Genomic DNA, 24,193 nt, shown 5'->3' with positions numbered 1-24,193 from the left:
TCGTGGGATTCTTCTGGTTTGGATCACGTAGTAGTGTGGTACCACACTGAAACGGTCAATTAAACCTGGTTTCGGTCAATATTTTAGAGGACAACAACGGTTTGGTCTGGGTTAGGTCAGGGATTTTCCCTCATCTAGTTCACACTTCCGCTTTTTTCGCATACTTGTTGGCCAGGTCCTGGGCTTTTTCTGGTTTGGATCACGTAGTAATCTGGTACCACACTGGAACAGTCAACTAAACCTGGATACGATCAATACTTTTGAGGATAACGCCCGTTAGGTCTGGGTTAGGTCTGGTATTTGCCCTCATCTGGCTCACACTTTTGCATTTTTCGCATACTTGTTAGCCAGATCCTGGGCTTTGTATGGTTTGGATCACGAGGTAATGTGGCACCATACTGAAACAGTCTATTAAACCTGGATACGATCAATATTTTAGAGGATAACGCATGCTAGGTCTGGGTTAGGTCTGGGATTTGCCCTCATTTGGCTCATACTTTCGCATTTTTATCAAACACGTTGACCAGATCATGTGTTTATACTGGTTTGGATCAGGTAGTAATATGGTACCACACTGGAACAGTCGATTAAACCCGGTTTCGAACAATATTTTAGAGGATGACGCATGTTAGGTCTAGGTTAGGTCTAGGATTTGTTCTCAACAGGATCATACTTTCGAATATTTCGCACACTTTTTGGCCGGATGCTGGGTTTTTTCTGGTTTGGATCAGGCAGTAATGTGGTACCACACTGGAACAGTCGATTAAACGCGGTTTCGATCAATATTTTAGAGGATGACGCATGTTAGGTCTAGGTTAGGTCTAGGATTTGTTCTCAACAGGCTCATACGTTCGCATATTTCGCACACTTTTTGGCCATATCCTGGGTTTTTTCTGGTTTGGATCAGGCAGTAATGTGGTACCACACTGGAACAGTCGATTAAACCTGGTTTCGGTCAATATTTTAGAGGACAACACCGGTTTGGTCTGGGTTAGGTCAGGGATTTTCCCTCATCTAGTTCACACTACCGCTTTTTTCGCATACTTGTTGGCCAGGTCCTGGGCTTTTCCTGGTTTGGATCACGTAGTAATCTGGTACCACACGGGAACAGTCAACTAAACCTGGATACGATCAATACTTTTGAGGATAACGCCCGTTAGGTCTGGGTTAGGTCTGGTATTTGCCCTCATCTGGCTCACACTTTCGCATTTTTCGCATACTTGTTAGCCAGATCCTGGGCTTTGTATGGTTTGGATCACGAGGTAATGTGGCACCATACTGAAACAGTCTATTAAACCTGGATACGATCAATACTTTAGAGGATAACGCATGCTAGGTCTGGGTTAGGTCTGGGATTTGCCCTCATTTGGCTCATACTTTCGCATTTTTATCAAACACGTTGACCAGATCATGTGTTTATACTGGTTTGGATCAGGTAGTAATATGGTACCACACTGGAACAGTCGATTAAACCCTGTTTCGAACAATATTTTAGAGGATGACGCATGTTAGGTCTAGGTTAGGTCTGTGATTTGCCCTCATCAGGCTCATGCAATCGCATATTTCGCATACTTGTTGCACAGATCCTGGGTTTTTTCTGGTTTGTATCACGTAGTAATCTGGTACCACACTAAAACAGTCGATGAATCCTGGTCTCGATCAATATTTTAGAGGATAACGGATGCTAGGTTTGGGTTAGGTCTGGGATTTACCCTCATTTCGCTCATACTTTCGCAATCATCACATACTTTTTGAGCAGATCCTGGGTTTTTTCTGGTTTGGATCGCGTAGCAATGTGGTACCGCACTAAAACAGTCGATTAAACCTGGTTTCGATGAATATTTTAGAGGATAACGCATGTTAGGTCTAGGCCAGGTCTGGCATTTGCCCTCATCAGTCTCATGCAATCGCATATTTCGCATTCATGTTGGCCAGATCATGGGTTTTTTCTGGTTTGGATCACGTAGTAATGTGGTACCACACTAAAACAGTCGATCAATCCTGGTCTCGATCGATATTTTAGAGAATAACGCCGGTTAGGCCTTGGTTAGTTCAGGGATTTGCCGCCATCAGGTTCATACTTCTGCATTTTTCGTATACGTGTTGGCCAGATCCTGGGCTTTGTATGGCTTGGATCACGTAGTAATGTGGAACCACACTGAGACAGTCAATTAAGCCTGGATAAGATCAATATTTTAGGGGATAACGCCGGTTATGTCTGGGTTATGTCTTATATTTGCCTTCATCTGGCTCATACTTTCGTATTTTTTCGCATACTTGTTGGCCAGGTCCTGGGGTTTTTCTGGTTTGGATCACGTAGTAAGGTGGTAGCACACTGAAACAGACGATTAAACCTGGTTTCGATCAATATTTTAGAGGATAACGCTGGTTAGGACTGGGTTAGCTCTGGGACTTGCCCTCATCTGGCTCATACTTTCGCATTTTTCGCATACTTGTTGGCCAGATCCTGGGCTTTGTATGGTTTGGATCACGTAGTAATGTGGTAGCACACTGAAACAGACGACTAAACCTGGTTTCGATCAATATTTTAGAGGATAACGCTGGTTAGGTCTGGGTTACGTCTGGGATTTGCCCTCATCTGGCTCATACTTTCGCATTTTTCGCATACTTGTTGGCCAGATCCTGGGCTTTGTATGGTTTGGATCACGTAGTAATGTGGTAGCACACTGAAACAGACGACTAAACCTGGTTTCGATCAATATTTTAAAGGATAACGCTGGTTAGGTCTGGGTTACGTCTGGGATTTGCCCTCATCTGGCTCATACTTTCGCATTTTTCGCATACTTGTTGGCCAGATCCTGGGATTTGTGTGGCTCGGATCACGAAGTAACGTGGTACCACACTGAAACAATCAATGAAACCTGGACACGATCAATCGTTTAGAGGATAACGCCGGTTAGGCCTTAGTTAGTTCTGGGATTTGCCCTCATCTGGCAATTTTTCACATACTTGTTGACCAGATCGTGGGTTTCTTCTGGTTTGTATCACGTAGTAGTCTGGTACCACACTGAAACAGTCACTTAAACCTGGGTACGATCAATTCTTTTGAGGATAACGTCGGTTAGGTCTGGGTTAGGTGTGGGATTTGCCCTCATCTGGCTCACACTTTCGCATTTTTCGCATACTTGTAGGCCAGATCCTGGGCTTTGTATGGTTTGGATCACGTGGTAATGTGGTACCACACTGAGACAGTGGATTAAACCTTGTCTCGATCAATCATTTAGAGGTTAACACCGGTTAGGCATTGGTTAGTTCAGGGATTTGCCCTCATCAGGTTCATACTTCTGCATTTTTCACATACTTGATGGCCAGATCCTGGGCTTTTACTGGTATCCATCACGTAGTAATGTGGTACCACACTGAAAAAGTCAATTAATCCTATATACGATCAATATTTTAGAGGATAACACCGGTTGGGTCTGAGTTAGGCCTGTGATTTGCCCCCATCTGGCTCATACTTTCGCATTTTTCGCATACTGGTTGGCCAGATCCATGGGCTTTCTCCAGTTTGGGTCACGTGGTAATGTGGTTCCACACTGAGACAGTGGATTAAACCTTGTCTCGATCAATCTTTTAGAGGTTAACACCGGTTAGGTCTGAGTTAGGTCTGTGATTTGCCCCCATCTGGCTCATACTTCCGCTTTTTTCGCATACTTGTTGGCCAGATCCTGGGCATTTTCTGGTTTGGATCACGTAGTAATCTGGTACCACACTGAAACAGTCAATTAACCCTGGATACGATCAATACTTTTGAGGATAACGCCGGTTTGGACTGGGTTAGGTGTGGGATTTGCCCTCAACTGGCTCACACTTTCGCATTTTTCGCATACTTGTAGGCCAGATCCTGGGCTTTGTAAGGTTTGGATCACGAAGTAATGTGGTAGCACACTGAAACAGTCAATTAAACTTGGATGCGATCAATCTTTTATAGGTTAACACCGGTTAGGCCTTGGTTAGTTCAGGGATTTGCCCTCATCAAATTCATACTTCTGCATTTTTCGCATACTTGATGGCCAGATCCTGGGCTTTTACTGGTATCCATCACGTAGTAATATGGTACCAAACTGAAACAGTCAATTAAACCTGTTTACGATCAATATTTTAGAGGATAACACCGGTTAGGTCTGAGTTTCGTCTGTGATTTGCACCCAGCTGGCTCATACTTTCGAATTTTTCACATACTTGTTGACCAGATCGTGGGTTTCTTCTGGTTTGGAACACGTAGTAGTCTGGTACCACACTGAAACAGTCAATTAAACCTGGATACGATCAATCGTTTAGAGGATAACGCCGGTTAGGCCTTGGTTAGTTCTCGGATTTGCCCTCATCAGGTTCATATAATCGCATATTTCGCATTCTTGTTGGCCAGATCCTGGTCTTCTTCTGGATTGAGTCACGTAGTATTGTGGTACCACACAGAAACTGTCGATTAAACCTGGTTTCGATCAATATTATAGAGGATAAAGCATGTAAGGTCTAGGTTAGGCATGGGATTTGCACCCATCAGGCTCATACTTTCGCATAATTCGCATACTTGTTGGCCAGATCCTGGGCATTTTCTGGTTTGTATCACGTAGCAATGTGGTACCACACTGAAAGTGTCGATTAAGCCTGGTCTCGATCAATACTTTAGAGGATAACCCATGCTAGTTCTGGGTTAGGTCTGGTATTTGCCCTCATTTGGCTCATAATTTCGCATTTTTAACAAACATGTTGGCCAGATCATGGGTTTTTTCTGGTTTGGATCACGTAGTAATGTGGTGCCACACTGATACAGTCAATTAAACCTAGTTTCGATCAATATTTTAGAGGATAACACCGGTTTGGTCTGGGTTAGGTCTCGGTTATAACCGCATCAGACTCATACTTTCGCATTCTTCACATACTCTTTGAACAGATACTGGGTTTTTTCTGGTTTGGATCAGGTAGTAATGTGGTCCCACACTGGAACAGTCGATTAAACCCGGTTTCGATCAATATTTTAGAGGATAACGCATGTTAGGTCGAGGTTAGGTCTGGGATTTGCCCTCAGCAGGCTCATACTTTCGCATATTTCGCATACTTGTTGGCCAGATCCTGGGCATTTTCTGGTTTGGATCAGGTAGTAATGTGGTACCACACTGAAAGAGTCGATTAAACCTGGTTTCGATGAATATTTTAGAGGACAACGCATGTTAGGTCTAGGTCAGGTGTGCGATTTGCCCTCATCAGGCTCATGCTATCGCATATTTCGTATTCTTGTTGGCCAGATCCTGGTCTTTTTCTGGATTGTATCACGTAGTAATGTGGTACCACGCAGAAACAGTCAATTAAGCCTGGTCACGATCAATATTCTAGATGATAATGCATGCTAGGTCTGGGATAGGTCTGGGATTAGCCCACATCAGCCTCATACATTCGCATTCTTCACATACTTGTTGAGCAGATCCTGGGTTTTTTCTGGTTTGTATCACGTAGTAATGTAGTACCACACAAAACAGTCGATTAAACCTGGTTTCGATCAATATTATAGAGGATAACGCATGTAAGGTCTGGGTTAGGTCTGGAATTTGCCCTCATCAGGCTCATATAATCGCATATTTCGCATTCTTGTTGGCCAGATCCTGGTCTTCTTCTGGTTTGAATCACGTAGTATTGTGGTACCACACAGAAACAGTCAATTAAACCTGGTTTCGATCAATATTTTAGAGGATAACGCATGTTAGGTCTAAGTTAGGTCTGGGATTTGCCCTCATCGGACTGATACGTTCGCATTCTTCACATACTTATTGAACAGATCCTGGTCTGCTTCTGGTTTGGATCACGTAGTAATGTGGTATCACACTAAAACAGTCGATGAATCCTGGTCTCGATCTATATTTTAGAGGATAACGCCGGTTAGGACTGGGTTTGGTCTGGGATTTGCCCTCATCTGGCTCATACTCTCGCATTTTTCGCATACTTGTTGGCCAGATCCTGGGTTTTTTCTGGTGTGGACCACGTAGTAATCTTGTACCACACTGAGACAGTCAATTAACCCTGGATACGATCAATTCTTTTGAGGATAACGCCGGTTTGGACTGGGTTAGGTGTGGGATTTGCCCTCAACTGGCTCACACTTTCGCATTTTTCGCATACTTGTAGGCCAGATCCTGGGCTTTGTAAGGTTTGGATCACGAAGTAATGTGGTAGCACACTGAAACAGTCAATTAAACTTGGATGCGATCAATCTTTTATAGGTTAACACCGGTTAGGCCTTGGTTAATTCTGGGATTAGCCCTCATCAAATTCATACTTCTGCATTTTTCGCATACTTGATGGCCAGATCCTGGGCTTTTACTGGTATCCATCACGTAGTAATGTGGTACCAAATTGAAACAGTCAATTAAACCTGTATACGATCAATATTTTAGAGGATAACACCGGTTAGGTCTGAGTTTCGTCTGTGATTTGCACCCAGCTGGCTCATACTTTCGAATTTTTCACATACTTGTTGACCAGATCGTGGGTTTCTTCTGGTTTGGAACACGTAGTAGTCTGGTACCACACTGAAACAGTCAATTAAACCTGGATACGATCAATCGTTTAGAGGATAACGCCGGTTAGGCCTTGGTTAGTTCTCGGATTTGCCCTCATCAGGTTCATATAATCGCATATTTCGCATTCTTGTTGGCCAGATCCTGGTCTTCTTCTGGATTGAGTCACGTAGTATTGTGGTACCACACAGAAACTGTCGATTAAACCTGGTTTCGATCAATATTATAGAGGATAAAGCATGTAAGGTCTAGGTTAGGCATGGGATTTGCACCCATCAGGCTCATACTTTCGCATAATTCGCATACTTGTTGGCCAGATCCTGGGCATTTTCTGGTTTGTATCACGTAGCAATGTGGTACCACACTGAAAGTGTCGATTAAGCCTGGTCTCGATCAATACTTTAGAGGATAACCCATGCTAGTTCTGGGTTAGGTCTGGTATTTGCCCTCATTAGGCTCATAATTTCGCATTTTTAACAAACATGTTGGCCAGATCATGGGTTTTTTCTGGTTTGGATCACGTAGTAATGTGGTGCCACACTGATACAGTCAATTAAACCTAGTTTCGATCAATATTTTAGAGGATAACACCGGTTTGGTCTGGGTTAGGTCTCGGTTATAACCGCATCAGACTCATACTTTCGCATTCTTCACATACTCGTTGAACAGATACTGGGTTTTTTCTGGTTTGGATCAGGTAGTAATGTGGTCCCACACTGGAACAGTCGATTAAACCCGGTTTCGATCAATATTTTAGAGGACAACGCATGCTTGGTCTAGGTTAGGTCTGTGATTTGCCCTCATCAGATTCATGCAATCGCATATTTCGCATTCATGTTGGCCAGATCCTGGTCCTTTTCGGGATTGCATCACGTAGTAATGTGGTACCCCACAGAAACAGTCAATTAAACCTGGCCACGATCAATATTTTAGAGGATTACGCATGCTAGGTTTGGGGTAGGTCTGGGATTTGCCCTCATTTGGCTCATACTTTTGCATTTTTAACAAACATTTTGATCAGATCGTGGGATTTTCTGGTTTGGGTCACGTAGTAATGTGGCACTACACTGAAACAGTCAATTAAACCTGGTTTCGATGAATATTTTAGAGGACAACGCATGTTAGGTCTAGGTCAGGTGTGCGATTTGCCCTCATCAGGCTCATGCTATCGCATATTTCGTATTCTTGTTGGCCAGATCCTGGTCTTTTTCTGGATTGTATCACGTAGTAATGTGGTACCACGCAGAAACAGTCAATTAAGCCTGGTCACGATCAATATTCTAGATGATAATGCATGCTAGGTCTGGGATAGGTCTGGGATTAGCCCACATCAGCCTCATACATTCGCATTCTTCACATACTTGTTGAGCAGATCCTGGGTTTTTTCTGGTTTGTATCACGTAGTAATGTAGTATCACACAAAACAGTCGATTAAACCTGGTTTCGATCAATATTATAGAGGATAACGCATGTAAGGTCTGGGTTAGGTCTGGAATTTGCCCTCATCTGGCTCATACAATCGCATATTTGGCATTCTTGTTGGCCAGATCCTGGTCTTCTTCTGGTTTGAATCAGGTAGTAGTTTGGTACCACACTGTAACAGTGAATTAAACCTGGCCAGGATCAATACTTTAGAGGATGCCGCATGTTAGGTCTAGGTTAGGTCTGGGACTTGCCCTCATCAGGCTTATACTTTCGCACTGTTCACATACTTGTTGAACAGATCCTGGGTTTTTTCTGGCTTGGATCAGGTAGTAATGTGGTACCACACTGAAACAGTCGATTAAACCTGGTTTCGATCAATATTTTAGAGGACAACGCATGCTTGGTCTAGGTTAGGTCTGTGATTTGCCCTCATCAGATTCATGCAATCGCATATTTCGCATTCATGTTGGCCAGATCCTGGTCCTTTTCGGGATTGCATCACGTAGTAATGTGGTACCCCACAGAAACAGTCAATTAAACCTGGCCACGATCAATATTTTAGAGGATTACGCATGCTAGGTTTGGGGTAGGTCTGGGATTTGCCCTCATTTGGCTCATACTTTTGCATTTTTAACAAACATTTTGATCAGATCGTGGGATTTTCTGGTTTGGGTCACGTAGTAATGTGGCACTACACTGAAACAGTCAATTAAACCTAGTTTCGATCAATATTTTAGAGGATAACACCGGTCTAGTCTGGGTTAGGTCTGGGACTTGCCCTCATCAGGCTCATACTTTCGCATTCTTCACATACTTGTTGAACAGATCCTGGGTTTTTTGTTGTTTGGATCAGGTAGTAATGTGGTACCTCACTGGAACAGTCGAAAAAACCTGGTTTCGACCAATATTTTAGAGGATAACGCATGTTAGGTCTGTGCTAGGTCTGAGATTTGACCTCATCGGGCTCAAACTTTCGCATTCTTCACATACCTGTTGAACAGATTCTGGCTTTTTTCTGTTTTGGATCAGGTAGTAATATGGTACCACACCGGAACAGTCGATTAAAGCCGGTTTCGATCAATATTTTCGCGGATAACGCATGCTAGGTCTGGGTTAGGTCTGGGATATGCCCTCATCAAGCACATGCAATCGCATATTTCGCATTCTTGTTGGCCAGATCCTCGTCTTTTTCTGGATTGTATCGCGTAGTAATGTGGTACCACACAGAAACAGTCAATTAAGCCTGGCCACGATCAATATTTTAGAGGATAACGCATGCTAGGTCTGGGCCAGGTCTGGGATTTGCCCACATAAGACTCATACTTTCGCATTCTTCACATACTTGTTGAGCAGATCCTGGGTTTTTTCTGGTTTGTATCACGTAGTAATGTCGTGCCACACTAAAACAGTCGATTAAACCTGGTTTCAATCAATATTATAGAGGATAACGCATGTAAGGTCTAGGTTAGGTCTGGGATTTGCCCACATAAGACTCATACTTTCGCATTCTTCACATACTTGTTGAGCAGAACCTGGGTTTTTTTCTGGTTTGGATCAGGTAGTAATGTGGTACCACACTAAAACAGTCGATGAAGCCTGGTCTCGATCAATATTTTAGAGGATAACGCATGTTAGGTCTGGGTTAGGTCTGGGATTTGCCCTCATCAGGCTCATACAATCACATATTTGGCATTCTTGTTGGCCAGATCCTGGTCTTCTTCTGGTTTGAATCACGTAGTATTGTGGTACCACACAGAAACAGTCAATTTAACCTGGCCACGATCAATATTTTAGAGGATAACGCATGCTAGGTCTGGGTTAGGAATGGGATTTGCCCTCATCAGGCTCATACTTTCGCATTTCTCGCAAACCTGGTGGCCCTGGGCTTTGTATGGCTTAGATCACGTAGTAATGTGGTACCACACTAAAACAGTCGATGAAGCCTGGTCTCGATCAATATTAAAGAGGATAACGCATGTTTGGTCTGGGTTAGGTCTGGGATTTGCCCTCATCAGGCTCATACAATCACATATTTGGCATTCTTGTTGGCCAGATCCTGGTCTTCTTCAGGTTTGAATCACGTAGTATTGTGGTACCACACAGAAACAGTCAATTAAACCTGGCCACGATCAATATTTTAGAAGATAACGCGTGCTAGGTCTGGGTTAGGTTTGGGACATGCCCTCATCAGGCTCATACTTTCGCATATTTCGCACACTTGTTGGCCAGATCCTGGGTATTTTCTGGTTTGGATCAGGCAGTAATGGGGTACCACACTGGAACAGTCGATTAAACCCGGTTTCCATCCATATTATAGAGGATAACACATGCTAGGTCTGGGTTAGGTCTGGGATTTGCCCTCATCAGGCTCATACTTTCGCATTTCTCGCAAACCTGGTGGCCCTGGGCTTTGTATGGCTTAGATCACGTAGTAATGTGGTACCACACTAAAACAATCGATGAAGCCTGGTCTCGATCAATATTTTAGAGGATAACGCATGTTAGGTCTGGGTTAGGTCTGGGATTTGCCCTCATCAGGCTCATACAATCACATATTTGGCATTCTTGTTGGCCAGACCCTGGTCTTCTTCTGGTTTGAATCACGTAGTATTGTGGTACCACACAGAAACAGTCAATTAAACCTCGCCACGATCAATATTTTAGAGGATAACGCGTGCTAGGTCTGGGTTAGGCCTGGGATTTGGCCTCATCCGACTCATTCTTTCGCTTTTTTCAAATACTTGTTTAACAGATCCTGGGTTTTTTTCTGGTTTGGATCAGGTAGTAATATGGTACCACACGGGAACAGTCGATTAAACCCGGTTTCGATCAATATTTTAGGGGATAACGCATGTTAGGTCTAGGTTAGGCATGGGATTTGCTCCCATCAGGCTCATACTTTCGCATAATTCGCATACTTGTTGGCCAGATCCTGGTCTTCTTCTGGTTTGAATGGCGTAGTATTGTGGTACCGCACAGAAACAGTTAATTAAGCCTGGCCACGATCAATGTTTTAGAGGATAACGCGTGCTATGGCTGGGTTAGGTCTGGGATTTGCCCACATCAGACTCATACTTTCGCATTCTTCACATACTTGTAGAGCAGATCCTGGGTTTTCTCTGGTTTGTATGACGTAGTAATGTGGTACCATACTCAAACAGTCGATTAAGCCTGGTTTCGATCAATATTTTATAGGATAACGCATGTTAGGTCTAGGTTAGGTATGGGATTTGCTCCCATCAGGCCCATACTTTCAGATCCAGGGCACTGGGACAGTCGATTAAACCCGGTTTCGATCAATATTTTAGAGGACTACGCATGCTAGGTCTGGGTTAGGTCTGGGATTTGCCCCCATTTGGCTCATACTTTCGCATTTCTAACAAAAATGTTGACCAGATCATGGGTTTCTTCTGGTTCGGATCACGTAGTAATGTGGTACCACACAGGAACAGTTGTTTAAATCCGGTTTCGATCAATAACTTAGAGGACAACGCATGTTATGTCTAGGTTAGGTCAGGGATTCGCTCTCATCAGGCTTATACTTTCGCATTTCTCGCATACCTGGTGGCCAGATCCTGGGCTTTGTATGGCTTAGATCACGTAGTAATGTGGTACCACACTAAAACAGTCGATGAAGCCTGGTCTCGATCAATATTTTAGAGGATAACGCATGTTAGGTCTGGGTTAGGTCTAGGATTTGCCCTCATCAGACTCATACAATCACATATTTGGCATTCTTGTTGGCCAGATCCTGGTCTTCTTCTGGTTTGAATCACGTAGTATTGTGGTACCACACAGAAACAGTCGATGAAGCCTGGTCTCGATCAATATTTTAGAGGATAACGCATGTTAGGTCTGGGATAGGTCCGGGATTTGCCCTCATCAGGCTCATACTTTCGCATTTCTAACAAACATGTTGACCAGATCATGGGTTTTTTCTGGTTTAGATCACGTAGTAATATGGTACCGCACTGGAACTGTCGATTAAAGCCGGTTTCGATCAATATTTTCGAGGATAACGCATGCTAGGTCTGGGTTAGGTTTGTGAGTTGCCCACATCGGACTGATACTTTCGCATTCTTCACATACCTGTTTGACAGATCCTGGGTTCTTCTCTGGTTTGGATCAGGTAGTAATGTGGTACCAGAATGAAAGAGTCGATTAAACCTGGTTTCGATTAATATTTTAGAAGATAACGCATGTAAGGTCTAGGATAGGTCAGGGATTTGCTCTCCTCAGGCTCTTACTTTCGCATATTTCGCACACTTGTTGGCCACATCCTGGTCTTCTTCTGGTTTGAATCACGTAGTATTGTGGTACCACACAGAAACAGTCAATTAAACCTGGCCACTATCAATAACTTAGAGGGTAACGCATGATAGGACTAGGTTAGGTCTGGGATTTGCCCTCATCAGACTCATACTTTCGCATTCTTCACATACTTGTTGAACAGAGCCTGGGCTTTTTCTTGTTTGGATCACGTAGTAATGTGGTACCACACTGAAACAGTCGTTTAAACCTGGTCCCGATCAATATTTTAGAGGATAACGCACGTTAGGTCTGTGCTAGGTCTGAGATTTGACCTCATCGGACTCATACTTTCGCATTCTTCACATACTTGATGAGCAGATCCTGGGTTTTTTCTGGATTGTATCACGTAGTAATGTGGTACCACACTGAAACGGTCGGTTAAACCTGGTTTCGATCAATATTTTGTAGGATAACGCATGTTGGTCTATGTTAGGTCTGGCACTTGCCCTCATCAGGCTCATGCAATCGCATATTCCATACCCTTGTTGAACAGATCCTGGTCCTTTTCTGGATTGTATCACGTAGTAATGTGGTACCACACTGAAAGGGTCGACTAAACCTGGTTTCGATTAGTATTTTTGAAGATAACGCATGTTAGGTCTAAGTAAGGTCTCGGATTTGCCCTCATCAGACTCATACAATCGCATATTTCGCATTTTTGTTGAACAGATCCTGGTCCTTTTCCGGATTGTATCACGTAGTAATGCGGTACCACACTGAACGAATCGATTAAACCTGGTTTCGATTAATATTTTAGAAGATAACGCATGTTAGGTCTAGGTTAGGTCTGGCATTTGCCCTCATCAGGCTCATACAATCGCATATTTCGCATTCTTGTGGGCCAAATCCTGGTCATCTTCTGGTTTGAATCACGTAGTATTGTGGTACCACACAGAAATAGTTAATTAAACCTGGCCACGATCAATATTTTAAAGGATAACGCATGTTAGGTCTGTGCTAGGTCTGAGATTTGACCACATCGGGCTCATACTTTCGCATTCTTCACATACTTGTTGAGCAGATCCTGGATTTTTTCTGGTCTGTCTCACGTAGTAATGTGGTACCACACTGAAAGTGTCGATTAAGCATGGTTTCGGTCAATAATTTAGAGGATAATGCATGTTTGGTCTAGGTTAGGTCTGGCATTTGCCCTCATCAGGCTCATACAATCGCATATTTCGCATTCTTGTTGGCCAGATCCTCGTCTTCTTCTGGTTTGAATCATGTAGTAATGTGGTACCACACAGAAACTGTCAATTAAGCCTGGCCGCGATCAATATTTTTGGAGGATAACGCATGCTAGGACTAGGTTAGGTCTGGGATTTGCCCACATCAGACTCATACTTTCGCATTCTTCTCATACTTGTTGAACAGATCCTGGGTTTTTTCTTGTTTGGATCACGTAGTAATGCGGTACCACACTAAAACAGTCGTTTAAACCTTGTCCCGATCAATATTTTAGAGGATAACGCATCTTAGGTTTGTGCTAGGTCTGAGATTTCACCTTATCGGTCTCATACTTTCGCATTCTCCACATACTTGTTGATCAGATTCTGGCTTTTTCCTGGTTTGGATCAGGTAGTAATATGGTACCACACTGGAACAGTCGATTACAGCCGGTTTCGATCAATATTTTGGAGGATAACGCATGTGAGGTCTAGGTTTGGTCTGGGATTTGCACCCATTAGGCTCATACTTTCGCTTATTTTGTACACTTTTTGGCCATATCCTGGGTTTTTTCTGGTTTGGATCAGGTAGTAATATGGTACCACACTGGAACAGCCGATTAAACCCTGTTTCGATCAATTTTTTAGAGGATAACGCATGCTTGGTCAGGGTTAGGTATGGGATTTGCCCTTATCAGACTCATACTTTCGCATTCTTCACATACTTGTTGAACAGTTTCTGGCTTTTTTCTGGTTTGGATCAGGTAGTAATATGGTACCACACTGGAACAGTCCATTAAAGCCGGTTTCGATCAATATTTTAGAGGATAACGCATGTTAGGTCTAGGTTTGGTCTGGGATTTGCCCTCATTTGGCTCATATTTTCGCATTTTTAACAAACATTTTGATCAGATCGCGGGATGTTTCTGGTTTGGATCACGTAGTAATATGGTACCACACTGGAACAGTCGATTAAACCCTGTTTCGATCAATATTTTAGAGGACTACGCATGCTAGGTCTGGGTTGGGTCTGGGATTTGCCATCATTTGACTCATACTTTCGCATTTTTAACAAACATGTTGAAGAGATTCTGGCTTTTTTCTGGTTTGGATCAGGTAGTAATATGGGACCACACTGGAACAGTCGAAAAAACCTGGTTTCGATCAATATTTTAGAGGATAACGCATGATATGACTAGGTTAGGCCTGGGATTTGCCCTTATCAGACTCATACTTTCGCATTCTTCACATACTTATAGAACAGAGCCTGGGCTTTTTCTTGTTTGGATCACGCAGTAATGTGGTACCACACTGAAACAGTCGATTAAACCTGGTTTCGATCAATATTTTTGAGGACAACGCATGTTAGGTCTAGGTTAGGTCTAGGATTTACCCTCATCAGCCTCATACAATCGCATATTTCGTATTCTTGTTGGCCAGATCCTGGTCTTCTTCTGGTTTGAATCGCGTAGTATTGTGCTACCACACAGTAACAGTCAATTAAACCTGGCGACGATCAATATTTTAGAGGATAACGCATGCTAGGTCTGGGTTAGGTCTGGGATTTGCCCTCATCAGGCTCATACAATCGCATATTTCGCATTCTTGTTGGCCAGATCCTGGTTCTTTCTGGATTGTATCACGTAGTAATATGGTACCATACTGAAAGAGTCGATTGAACCTGGTTTCGATTAATATTTTAGAAGATTACGCATGTTAGGTCTGGGTTAGGTCTCGGATTTGCCCTCATCAGGCTCATTCAATCGCATTCTTCACATACTTGTTGAACAGATCCTGGTCTTCTTCTGGTTTGAATCACATAGTAATGTGGTACTACAGAGAAACAGTCAATTAAGCTTGGCCGCGATCAATATTTTAGAGGATAACGCATGCTAGGTCAGGGTTAGGTCTGGGATTTGCCCTCATCAGAGTCATACTTTCGCATTCTTCACATACTTGTTGAACAGATCCTGGCTTTTTTCTGGTTTGGATCAGGTAGTAATGTGGTCCCACACTGGAACAGTCGATTAAACCCGAATTCGATCCATATTTTAGAGGACAACGCATGTTTGGCCTAGGTTAGGTCTGTGATTTGCCCTCATCAGGTTCATGCAATCGCATATTTCGCATTCATGTCGGCCAGATCCTGGTCCTTTTCGGGATTGCATCACGTAGTAATGCGGTACCACACAGAAACAGTCAATTTAACCTGGCCACGATCAATATTTTAGAGGATTACGCATGCTAGGTCTGGGGTAGGTCTGGGATTTGCCCTCATTTGGCTCATACTTTTGCATTTTTAACAAACATTTTGATCAGATCGTGGGATTTTCTGGTTTGGGTCACGTAGTAATGTGCCACTACACTGAAACAGTCAATTAAACCTTGTTTCGATCAATAGTTTAGAGGATAACACCGGTCTAGTCTGGGTTAGGTCTGGGACTTGCCCTCATCAGGGTCATACTTTCGCATTCTTCACATACATGTTGAACAGATCCTGGCTTTTTTGTCGTTTGGATCAGGTAGTAATGTGGTACCACACAGCAACTGTCGAAAAGACCTGGTTTCGACCAATATTTTAGAGGATAACGCATGTTAGGTCTGTGCTACGGCTGAGATTTGACCTCATCGGGCTCAAACTTTCGCATTCTTCACATACCTGTTGAACAGATTCTGGCTTTTTTCTGTTTTGGATCTGGTAGTAATATGGTACCACACTGGAACAGTCGATTAAAGCCGGTTTCGATCAATATTTTCGAGGATAACGCATGCTAGGTCTGGGTTAGGTCTGGGATTTGCCCTCATCAGGCACATGCAATCGCATATATCGCATTCTTGTTGGCCAGATCCTCGTCTTTTTCTGGATTGTATCGCGTAGTAATGTGGTACCACACAGAAACAGTCAATTAAGCCTGGCCACGATCAATATTTTAGAGGATAACGCATGCTAGGTCTGGGTTAGGTCTGGGATTTGCCCACATAAGACTCATACTTTCGCATTCTTCACATACTTGTTGAGCAGATCCTGGGTTTTTTCTGGTTTGTATCACGTAGTAATGTCGTGCCACACTAAAACAGTCGATTAAACCTGGTTTCAATCAATATTATAGAGGATAACGCATGTAAGGTCTAGGTTAGGTATGGGATTTGCTCCCATCAGGCTCATACTTTTGCATTTTTAACAAACATTTTGATCAGATCGTGGGATTTTCTGGTTTGGGTCACGTAGTAATGTGGCACTACACTGAAACAGTCGATTAAACCTGGTTTCAATCAATATTATAGAGGATAACGCATGTAAGGTCTAGGTTAGGTATGGGATTTGCTCCCATCAGGCTCATACTTTCGCATAATTCGCATACTTGTTGGCCAGATTCTGGTCTTCCTCTGGCTTGAATCGCGTAGTATTGTGGTACCACACAGAAACAGTCAATTAAACCTGGCCACGATCAATATTTTAGAGGATAACGTATGCTAGGTCAGGGTTAGGTCTGGGATTTGCCCTCATCAGAGTCATACTTTCGCATTCTTCACATACTTGTTGAAGAGATCCTGGCTTTTTTCTGGTTTGGATCAGGTAGTAATGTGGTCCCACACTGGAACAGTCGATTAAACCCGAATTCGATCCATATATTAGAGGACAACGCGTGTTTGGCCTAGGTTAGGACTGTGATTTGCCCTCATCAGGTTCATGCAATCGCATATTTCGCATTCATGTTGGCCAGATCCTGGTCCTTTTCGGGATTGCATCTCGTAGTAATGTGGTACCACACAGAAACAGTCAATTAAACCTGGCCACGATCAATATTTTAGAGGATTACGCATGCTAGGTCTGGGGTAGGTCTGGGATTTGCCCTCATTTGGCTCATACTTTTGCATTTTTAACAAACATTTTGATCAGATCGTGGGATTTTCTGGTTTGGGTCACGTAGTAATGTGGCACTACACTGAAACAGTCAATTAAACCTAGTTTCGATCAATATTTTAGAGGATGACACCGGTCTAGTCTGGGTTACGTCTGGGACTTGCCCTCATCAGGCTCATACTTTCGCATTGTTCACATACTTGTTGAACAGATCCTGGGTTTTTTGTTGTTTGGATCAGGTAGTAATGTGGTACCACACTGGAACAGTCGGAAAAACCTGGTTTCGACCAATATTTTAGAGGATAGCGCATGTTAGGTCTGTGCTAGGTCTGAGATTTGACCTCATCGGGCTCAAACTTTCGCATTCTTCACATACCTGTTGAACAGATTCTGGCTTTTTTCTGTTTTGGATCAGGTAGTAATATGGTACCACACTGGAACAGTCGATTAAAGCCGGTTTCGATCAATATTTTCGAGGATAACGCATGCTAGGTCTGGGTTAGGTCTGGGATTTGCCCTCATCAGGCACATGCAATCGCATATTTCGCATTCTTGTTGGACAGATCCTGGTCTTTCTCTGGTTTGAATCGCGTAGTATTGTGGTACCACACAGAAACAGTCAATTAAACTGGGCCACGATCAATATTTTAGCGGATAACGCACGTAAGGGCTAGGTTAGGTCTGGGACTTGCCCTCATCAGGCTCATACTTTCGCCTTTCTCGCATACCTGGTGGCCAGATCCTGGGATTTGAATGGCTTAGGTCACGTAGTAATGTGGTACCACACTAAAACAGTCGATGAAGCCTGGTCTCGATCAATATTTTAGAGGATAACGCATGTTAGGTCTGGGTTAGGTCTGGGATTTGCCCTCATCAGGCTCATACAATCACATATTTGGCATTCTTGTTGGCCAGATCCTGGTCTTCTTCTGGTTTGAATCACGTAGTATTGTGGTACCACACAGAAACAGTCAATTTAACCTGGCCACGATCAATATTTTAGAGGATAACGCATGCTAGGTCTGAGTTAGGTCTGGGATTTGCCCTCATCAGACTGATACTTTCGCATTCTTCGCATACTTGTTGAACAGATCCTGGTCTTCTTCTGGTTTGAATTACGTAGTAATGTGGTACGACACAGGAACAGTCAATTAACCCTGACCACGATCAGTATTTTAGAGGATGACGCATGCTAGGTTTACGCTAGGTCTGGGATTTGCCCTCATCTGGCTAGTACAATCGCATATTTGGCATTCTTGTTGGTCAGACCCTGGTCTTCTTCTGGTTTGAATCACGTAGTATTGTCGTACCATACAGGAACAGTCAACTAAACCTGGCCACGATCAATATTTTAGTGGATAACGCATGCTAGGTCAGGGTTAGGTCTGGGATTTGCTCTCATCAGGCTCATACTTTCGCATATTTCGCACACTAGTTGGCCAGAACCTGGGTTTTTTTTTATTTGGATCAGGTAGTAATGTGGTACCACACTGGAACAGTTGTTTAAATCCGGTTTCGAGTAATATTTTAGAGGACAACGCATGTTATCTCTAGGTTAGGCCAAGGATTTGCTCTCATCAGGCTCATACTTTCGCATATTTCGCACACTTCTTCGCCTGATCCTGGTTTTTTTCTGGTTTGGATCAGCCAGTAATGTGGTACCACACTGGGACAGTCGATTAGACCCGGTTTCGATCAATATTTTAGAGGACAACGCATGCAAGGTCTGGGTTTGGTCTGGGACTTGCCCTCATCAGGCTCATACTTTCGCATTTCTCGCATACCTGGTGGCCAGATCCTGGGCTTTGTATGGCTTAGATCACGTAGTAATGTGGTACCACACTAAAACAGTCGATGAAGCCTGGTCTCGATCAATATATTAGAGGATAACGCATGTTAGGTCTGGGTTAGGTCTGGGATTTGCCCTCATCAGGCTCATACATTTATATATTTGGCATTCTTGTTGGCCAGATCCTGGTCTTCTTCTGGTTTGAATCACGTAGTATTGTGGTACCACACAGAAACAGTCAATTTAACCTGGCCACGATCAATATTTTAGAGGATAACGCATGCTAGGTCTGGGTTAGGTATGGGATTTGCCCTCATTTGGCTCATACTTTCGCAGTTATAACAAACATATTGACCAGATCATAGGTTTTTTCTGGTTTGGATCACGTAGTAATGTGGTACCACACTAAAACAGTCGATGAATCCTTGTCTCGACCAGTATTTTAGAGGATAACGCATGCTAGGTTTGGGTTAGGTTTGGGATTTACCCTCATTTCGCTCATACTTTCGCAATCATCACATACTTTTTTAGCATATCCTCGGTTTTTTCTGGTTTGGATCAGGTAGTAATGTGGTACCACACTGAAAGAGTCGATGAAACCTGGTTTCGATGAATATTATAGGGGATAACGCATGTTAGGTCTAGGTCAGGTCTGGGATTTTCCCTCATCAGGTTCATACTTTCGCATTTTTAACAAACATTTTGATCAGATCGTGGGATTTTTCTGCTTTGGATCACGTAGTAATGCGGCACCACACTGAAACAGTCAATTAAACCTAGTTTCGATCAATATTTTAGAGGATAACACCGGTCTAGTCTGGGTTAGGTCTGGGATTTGCCCTCATCAGGCTCATACTTTTGCATTTTTAACAAACATTTTGATCAGATCGTGGGATTTTTCTGCTTTGGATCACGTAGTAACGTGGCATCACGCTGAAACAGTCAATTAAACCTAGTTTCGATCAATATTTTAGAGGATAACACCGGTCTAGTCTGGGTTAGGTCTGGGATTTGCCCTCATCAGGCTCATGCAATCGCATGTTTCGCATTCTTGTTGGACAGAGCCTGGTCTTTTACTGGATTCTGTCACGTAGTAATGTGGTACCACACAGTAACAGTCAATTAAGCCTGACCACGGTCAATATTTTACAGGATAACGCAGGCTATGTCTGGGTTAGGTCTGGGATTTCACCTTGTCAGACTCATTCTTTCGCACTCTTCGCATACTTGTTGAACAGATCCTGGGTTTTTCTGTCTTGGATCAGGTAGTAATGTGGTAACACACTGAAAAAGTCGATTAAACCCGGTTTCGAGCAATATTTTACAGGATAACGCATGTTAGGTCTAGGTTAGGTCTGGGATTTGCCCTCACCAGTCTCATACAATCGCATATTTCGCATTCATGTTGGCCAGATCCTGTTCCTTTTCTGTGTTGTATCACGTAGTAATGTGGTACTACACTGAAAGTGTCGATTAAGCCTGGTCTCGAACAATATTTTAGAGGGTAACGCATGTTATGTCTGGGTTAGGTTTCGGGCTTGCCCTCATCAGGCTCATACTTTCGCATATTTCGCACACTTGTTGGCCAGATCCTGGTTTTTTTCTGGTTTGGACCAGGTAGTAATATGGTATCACACTGGAACAGTCAATTAAACCTGGCCACGATCAATATTTTAGGGGATAACGCATGTTAGGTCTGGGATTTGCCCTAATCAGGCTCATACTTTCGGATATATCACACACTTGTTGGCCAGATCCTGGGTTTTTTCTGGTTTGGATCAGGCAGTGATGGGGTACCACACTGGAACAGTCGATTAAACCCGGTTTCGATCCTTATTTTAGAGGATAACGCATGCTAGGTCTGGGTTAGGACCGAGATTTGACCTCATCAGATTCATACTTTCGCATTCTTCACATACTTGTTGAGCAGATCCTTGGTTTTCTCTGGTTTGTATCATGTAGTAATGTGGTACCACACTGAAAGAGTCGATTAAACCTGGTTTCGATCAATATTTTAGAGGATAACGCATGTTAGGTCTAGCTTTGGTCTGGGATCTGCACTCATCAGGCTCATACTTTCGCATTCTTCACACACTTGTTGGCCAGATCCTGGGCTTTTTCTGGTTTGGATCACGTAGTAATGTGGTAGCATACTGAAACCTGGTTTCGTTCACTTTTAGAGGATGACGCATGCTAGGTTTGGGATAGGTCTGGGATTTACCCTCATTTCGCCCATACTTTCGCAATCAATACATACCTTTTTAAGCATATCCTGGGTTTTTTCTGGTTTGGATCACGTAGCAATGTGGTAACACACTAAAACAGTCGATTAAACCTGGTTTCGATCAATATTTTAGAGGACAACGCATGCTAGGCCTAGATTAGGTCTGCGATTTGCCCTCATCAGGCTCATGCAATCGCATCTTTCGATTTCTTGTTGGCCAGGTCCTGGTCTTTTTCTGGATTGTATCACGTAGGAATGTGGTACCACGCAGAAACAGTCAATTAAGCCTGGCCACGATCAATATTTTAGATGATAACACATGCTAGGTCTGGGTTAGGTCTGGAATTTGCCCCCATCTGGCTCATACAATCGCATATTTGGCATTCTTGTTGGCCAGATCCTGGTCTTCTTCTGGTTTGAATCACGTAGTAATGTGGTGCCACCCAGAAACAGTCAATTAAGCCTGGCCACGATCAATATTTTAGAGGATAACGCATGCTAGGTCCGGGTTATGTCTGGGATTTGCTCTCATTTGTCTCATACTTTCGCATTTTTAACAAACATGTTGACCAGATCCTGGTCTTTTTCTGGATTGTATCACGTAGTAATGTGGTACCACGCAGAAACAGTCAATTAAGCCTGGCCACGATCAATATTTTAGATGATAACGCATGCTAGGCCTGGGTTAGGTCTGGGTTTTGCCCACATCAGCCTCATACTTTCGCATAAATCGCATACTTCTTGGCCATATCCTGGGCTTTTTCTGGTTTGGATCACGTAGTAATCTGGTAGCACATTGACACAGACGATTAAACCTGGTTTCGATCAATATTTTGCAGGATAACGCAGGCTGGGCCTGGGTTAGGTCTGGGATTTGCCCTCATCTGGCTCACACTTTCGCAGTTTTTGTATACTTGTTGGCCAGATCCTGGGCTTTCTCCGGGTTGGATCACGTGGTAATGTGGTTCCACACTGAGACAGTGGATTAAACCTGGATACGATCAATATTTTAGAGGATAACACCGGTTAGGTCTGGGTTACGTTTGGGATTTGCCCTCATCTGGCTCACACTTCCGCTTTTTTCGCATACTTGTTGGCCAGATCCTGGGCATTTTCTGGTTTGGATCACGTAGTAATCTGGTAGCACATTGACACAGACGATTAAACCTGGTTTCGGTCAATATTTTGCAGGATAACGCAGGCTAGGCCTGGGTTAGGTCTGGGATTTGCCCTCATCTGGCTCACACTTTCGCAGTTTTCGCATACTTGTTGGCCAGATCCATGGGCTTTCTCCGGTTTGGATCACGTGGTAATGTGGTACCACACTGAGACAGTGGATTAATCCTGGTCTCGATCAATGTTTTAGAGGATAATGCCGGTTATGACAGGGTTAGGTCTGGGATTTGCCCTCATCTGGCTCACACTTTCGCAGTTTTCGCAAACTTGTTGGCCAGATCCGTGGGCTTTCTCCGGTTTGGATCACGTGGTAATGTGGTACTACACTGGAACAGTCAACTAAACCTGGACACGATCAATATTTTAGAGGATAACACCGCTTTGGTCGGGGTTAGGTCGGGGTTATAACCGCATCTGGCTCATGCTTTTGCGTTTTTAAGCATGCTTGTTGGCCAGATCCTGGGTTTTTTCTGGTGTGGACCACGTAGTAACGTGGTACCGCACAGGAACAGTCAATTAAACCTGGCATCGATTAATATTTTAGAGGATAACACCGGTTAGGTCTGGGTTAGGCCTGGGATTTGCCCTCATCTGGCTCACACTTCCGCATTTTTCGCATACTTGTTGTCTAGAACCTGGGCTTTTTCTGGTTCGGATCACGTAGTAATGTGGTAGCATACTGAAACAGACGATTAAACCTGGTTTCGATCAATATTTTACAGGATAACGCAGGCTAGGTCTGGGTTAGGTCTGGGATTTGGCCTCATGTGGCTCACACTTCCGCCTTTCGCATACGTGATTGCCAGATCCTGCGCTTTTTCTGGTTTGGATCACGTAGTAATCTGGTAGCACATTGACACAGACGATTAAACCCGGCTTCAATCAATATTTTACAGGATAACGCAGGCTAGGTCTGGGTTAGGTCTGGGATTGGCCCTCCTCTGGCTCACACTTTCGCAGTTTTCGCATACTTGTTGGCCAGATCCATGGGCTTTCTCCGGTTTGGATCACGTGGTAATGTGGTGCCACACTGAGACAGTGGATTAATCCTGGTCTCGATGAATGTTTTAGAGGATAATGCTGGTTATGACAGGGTTAGGTCTGGGATTTGCCCTCCTCTGGCTCATAATTTCGAATTTTTTGTATACTTGTTGGCCAGATCTTGGGCATTGTATGGTTTGGATCACGTAGTAATCTGGTACCACACTGAAACAGTAGATTAAGCCTGGTCTCGATCAATATTTTAGAGGATAACGCATGCTAGGTCTGGGTTAGGTCTGGGACTTGCCCTCATCAGGCTCATGCAATCGCATATTTCGCATTCTTGTTGGCCAGATCCTGGTCTTCTTCTGGTTTGAATCACGTAGTAATGTGGTGCCACACTGAAACAGTCGATTAAGCCTGGTCTCGATCAATATTTTAGAGGATAACGCATGCTAGGTCTGGGTTAGGTCTGGTATTTGCCCTCATCAGGCTTATACTTTCGCATTCTTCACACACTTGTTGGCCAGATCTTGGGCTTTTTCTGGTTTGGATCACGTAGTAATGTGGTAGCATACTGAAACCTGGTTTCGATCAATATTTTAGAGGATGACGCATGCTAGGTTTGGGATAGGTCTGGGATTTACCCTCATTTCGCCCATACTTTCGCAATCAATACATACCTTTTTAAGCATATCCTGGGTTTTTTCTGGTTTGGAT

The sequence above is a fragment of the Colletes latitarsis genome, chromosome 14 (assembly GCF_051014445.1).
Source record: "Colletes latitarsis isolate SP2378_abdomen chromosome 14, iyColLati1, whole genome shotgun sequence".
Lineage (NCBI taxonomy): Eukaryota > Metazoa > Arthropoda > Insecta > Hymenoptera > Colletidae > Colletes > Colletes latitarsis.
This window is presented reverse-complemented; position numbering follows the sequence as displayed.